The sequence below is a fragment of the Macrobrachium nipponense genome, chromosome 5, assembly GCF_015104395.2.
Source record: "Macrobrachium nipponense isolate FS-2020 chromosome 5, ASM1510439v2, whole genome shotgun sequence".
Lineage (NCBI taxonomy): Eukaryota > Metazoa > Arthropoda > Malacostraca > Decapoda > Palaemonidae > Macrobrachium > Macrobrachium nipponense.
The window spans coordinates 127606815-127612115 of NC_061107.1; the positions used below are offsets into that span (position 1 = coordinate 127606815).

Sequence of the window (5301 nt, forward strand, 5' to 3'; positions counted from 1 at the left end):
GAAGTAAAGATGCGGTAAGGATGAAAATGGAATGGTTTCCCGTCAGTGGCTGCCCTAGATTCCACTATCTGACAACTTACTTGAAGAGTAAGAGGCTAAATCACGGACAGGGTAAAAGTCAGAATTCTACCTTTTCTTGGGGAAAAAAAAAAAAAAAAGTAGCCAGGGAGTCCCAATCGCAAGTACTTGTGCGTTTCAGAAAAGAAATAACCTCTTACAGACAGATTGCCAGGGTTACGGATATCCGTAAGATTAGTCACAACTTACTTTCATGCGTAAATAAACTCAAGAGATGTAGCTTTCATTTGCATAACATTTTCTTCCTTTATGTCTCGAATCTCTGGAATAACCCACCTGAGTGCCTTTAGTGCCGAACTGATTTTACTTGATTCGGTTTTCTTCACATATAAAATTATTAATATATATATATATCTATATATATATATATATATATATATATATATATATATATATATATATATATATATATATATATCATATTATATACATAATATATATATATATATACGCACACACACATATATATATATATACATATATTAATATATATATATATTTTTATATATATATATATTATATATATATATGTATGTATGTATGTATGTATTTACTAAAGGGACCTAATTCAAACTGGATGGAATCTAGTGGAGTTTGAATGAGGTCCTTTTAGCAAACATATAATTGTGTACGTGATAAGTGTGTGTGTGTGTGTGTGTGTCTGTCTGTGTATACAAAGAGAGAACAGTACACCATATAACACATAAAAATTTCTGGGGTGGAATTCGAAGCCAATAACACAATTAAAAACACTTTCAGGAACTGTCTTCGAAATCAGAAACGATGTGCACATGAAAGCCTTCGTATGTAATTTGTATATTGGTCAAATTTGTGATATAAAAAAAATTCAATATTTGTGTGTGTGTGTGTGTGTATGAGAGAGAGAGAGAGAGAGAGAGATAGAGAGAGAGAGAGAGAGAGAGGGAGAGAGAGAGATTTACTCAAGCAAAAAACCTCTTTAGTTATAATTATTCCTTCTGAATTTATGGCACTTTCAGAATTAAGCTTTAACTAAATCATTTCCCGTTAACATAAAGCCTAACTCATATTCAGCTAAGAGTACTCCCGTTTTATTTTACAAAATGGTTATCGAAAACGCAGGATTATGAACGTTAAAGGACGGTTATAACCGTTCAAAAGTTAAAAAACCTTTTCCCTGCATCGAATCAGTGTGATTGTATGTGTCTGTGTTTATGCATTTTAATATATTTCTATCTGTTTATCTATTTATTATTTTTTCTTTTATCTTTTTTTTATTTTTTCTTTCTGTATATCGCTTGAATTTCAATTCAGTGGTCCCTAGGGGCTTGTTCCATATGAATAGGATTCATCTATCTAATAATAATAATAATAATAATAATAATAATAATAATAATAATAATAATAATAATAATAATAATAATAAAATATTATTATTATTATTTTTTTTTTTTTTTGCTCTACCACAGTCCTCCAATTCGACTGGGTGGTATTTATAGTGTGGGGTTCCGGTTGCATCCTGCCTCCTTAGGAGTCCATCACTTTTCTTACTATGTGTGCCGTTTCTAGGATCACACTCTTCTGCATGAGTCCTGGAGCTTACTTCAGGCCTCTAGTTTTTCTAGATTCCTTTTCAGGGATCTTGGGATCGTGCCTAGTGCTCCTATGATTATGGGTACGATTTCCACTGGCATATCCCATATCCTTCTTATTTCTATTTTCAGATCTTGATACTTATCCATTTTTTCCCTCTCTTTCTCTTCAACTCTGGTGTCCCATGGTATTGCGACATCAATGAGTGATACTTTCTTCTTGACTTTGTCAATCAACGTCACGTCTGGTCTGTTTGCACGTATCACCCTATCCGTCCTGATACCATAGTCCCAGAGGATCTTTGTGTGATCGTTTTTCTACCACTCCCTCAGGTTGGTGCTCGTACCACTTATTACTGCAAGGTAGCTGATGTTTCTTGCACAGGCTCCAGTGGAGGGTCTTTTGCTACTGAATCATGCCTCTTTTTGTACTGGTTCTGTGCAAGTGCCGGGCATTCGCTTGCTATGTGGTTTATGGTTTCATTTTTCGTATTGCACTTCCTGCATATGGGAGAGATGTTATTTCCATCTATCGTTCTTTGAACATATCTGGTTCTTAGGGCCTGATCTTGTGCCGCTGTTATCATTCCTTCAGTTTCCTTCTTTAGCTCTCCCCTCTGTAAGCCATTGCCATGTGTCATCGCTGGCTAGTTCTTTAGTCTGTCTCATGTATTGTCCGTGCATTGGTTTGTTGTGCCAATCCTCTGTTCTGTCTGTCATTCTCCTGTCTCTGTATATTTCTGGGTCTTCGTCTACTTTTATTAGTCCTTCTCCCATGCACTCTTTAGCCACTCGTCTTCACTGGTTTTCAGATATTGCCCCAGTGCTCTGTTTTCGATGTTGACACAGTCCTCTATACTTAGTAGTCCTCTCCCTCCTTCCTTTCGTGTTATGTATAGTCTGTCCGTATTTGCTCTTGGGTGTAGTGCTTTGTGTATTGTCATATGTTTCCTGGATTTCTGATCTATGTTGCGGAGTTCTGCCTTTGTCCATTCCACTATTCCTGCGCTGTATCTGATTACTGGCACTGCCCATGTGTTTATGGCTTTTATCATATTTCCGGCGTTGAGTTTTGACTTGAGTATCGCCTTGAGTCTCTGCATATATTCTTTCCTGATCGTGTCCTTCATCTCTTGGTGTTTTATATTTCCTTGATGCTCTTACCATACAGCTTGATGTCGTCCATGAACATCAGATGGTTGATTCTGTTGCCTCTTTTCTTGAGTTGGTACCCGGCATCCATCTTCTGTAGTACTTTTGTCATGGGTATCATGGCTACTACGAAGAGTAGTGGGGACAGTGAGTCGCCCTGGAAGATCCCTCTCCTGATATTAACCCCTGCTAATCTTATTCCAGAGCTTGTAAGTATTGTATTCCAGTTGCGCATTGTATTTTTGAGGAAGCTGATGGTGTTTTCCTCTGCCCCATATATTTTCAGGCATTCTATTAGCCATGTGTGTGGTATCATGTCGAAGGCTTTCTTATAGTCTATCCATGCCATGCTTAGGTTGGTTTTCCTTCTCCTACTGTTCTTCATTACCATTTTGTCTATCAGGAGCTGGTCTTTTGTGCCCCTACACTTCCTTCTGCAGCCTTTCTGTTGGTGGGGGATGGTGTTTGTCTCCTCTAGGTAATTGTATAGCCTTTCACTGATGATACCTGTTAGTAACTTCCACATTATTGGTAGGCAGGTGATAGGCCTGTAGTTACTGGCTATATTTCCCTTACTCTTGTCTTTTTGTACTAAGGATGTTCTTCCTGTGGTCATCCATTTGGGTGCATGGTGATTTGAGATACAATGCTGGAGTTGTTCTGCTATTCGTGGGTGTAGGGCCTTGAAGTTTTTGAGCCAGTATCCATGGACTTCATCGGGACCTGGGGCTTTCCAATTTGGCATTTTCTTTAGTTGGTGTCTGACTGTGTCTGTCGTGATCTCTGTGAATCTTTGTTTTATTCTCCCTGTTTCTTCTTCCTTGACTTCCTGGAGCCATGTTGCATGTTTGTTGTGTGATACCGGATTGCTCCATATGTTTTCCCAGTTTCTTACTTGGTTCGGCTTCAGGAATTTCTGGGTGGTTGTCTTCCCCTCTTAGTTGGCTGTATACTCTATTCTATTATTATTATTATTATTATTATTATTATTATTATTATTATTATGTGTGCTGTGTTTGTCAACAAACGTAATCTCAAGTAAAGAGGGAGAGACGCGAGGCATATAGTGTTTGAATTTGTCTAGGTAGGTGCTTAAGCGGAGTAAATTTACTGTATCAACACTAGGAGGAAACTAAAACGGTAATTTGCTTTTGGAGTGCTGCTCGCTTAGTGGAAAGCAAGTTACACGAATAGTTATGCTGGGGTAAGGAAAAGGCATCATATAATCTTTTTCAAAAAAAAAAATTCCCTGTCTACAACTTCCTCTCCTCGGCGGTTCGTAACTTTTGCCTTAAGTAGATTACAGTGCAGAGATTCGGGAGAGATGTAGTTTGATCGCTGAGCTTTGACAAATTCAGCAGAAAATAGAAATGTAGAGATGAAAAAGGATTAGCCGTTACTGTAAAGTTACAGGTAAGTAACCCAGAATCAGTCAAATTAAAGTTAGGATATGCGATAAAGAAAACGGGAAAATTATACATTAGGAAAAAAAATTCACTACGGAAAGATCTTTTGCCTACGAACAAGTCTTACTTTTAGAACAACAGTTATTCATCGACTACGTTTTTATCGATTCAGTTTCAAAACTCTCTGTACATCTAAATGCCTTTACAAGTAAATGGCAGGTGGTGCAAGGAACTTGCCTGTAAAATGAAGCTTGCATCCTAGTGTTGCTGTTTGCAGCGATGATGAATCTAATATTTAAGTGGTATCATTTTATTTTTACTCTACGGCTTCTCACAATCTTTGAGTGCTGTTGCTCTTTTGCCCTTCTTTGTCACGCTAATTCTTAATCTTCTTACGCGTCAACTTAACGTACTTCTGAATTAAACAAAAAAATCCGTTTCATTACCATGGTTATTTTTGTCTATGCTATCATTGTGGATGTAGCAGTTTTGTAAATTCTCTGAAGCTGAATTTTAAGTGTCACGTACGGGTTAATTGACGTTATTATCTAAGGCCAGTTTCGTAACAGACATTTAGTTACTAGTTGAGATGCCACTGTATTCCAATCCTTTCTGAATAGCTGCTCTTCCATATTAACTGGTGTTTCGAATAAATTGTATTTTTTCCCTTCATCATAAAATGTGCTACATTCATTTATTACCAGATATATTTATTTACCCCGTTCACCAATCTCTCTTCCTCCTTTCCCCCTGACATTCCATAATTTTTTATTGTTCCCTCTCTTTGTGATTCGATACTCAGTCTCCGAGTTCCCTAATGCTCTTGTTTTATTTTCTATTACTCCTTTTCTTTGTTACCCGTTTCTTATTGTACTCCATAAATTCTTATGGTTGTTGTTCTTCACGAATTTTGCCATTGTTTCTTCTCTTTAGTCTTGAACATTCCTTTTCTTTTGTTCCTTGTTATACCCGACAGCCATTCCACGGGTCATAATATTTTTTACTCCTTCGCTCCATTTGAGTTTTTTTCCCCTTTATGTGCGACTGATTACTTATTAATCCATTTAACAGATTTGATTATATTCCAACTTTTG

The 5301-nt window shown here is 37.1% G+C and overlaps 1 protein-coding gene across 1 annotated transcript in view; it reads left to right on the forward strand.

Moving 5' to 3' along the window:
• The window catches only part of LOC135215628 (uncharacterized), a gene marked incomplete in the record, with an annotated part of 827040 nt that overhangs the window by 571875 nt on the left and 249864 nt on the right, over positions 1 to 5301 (forward strand).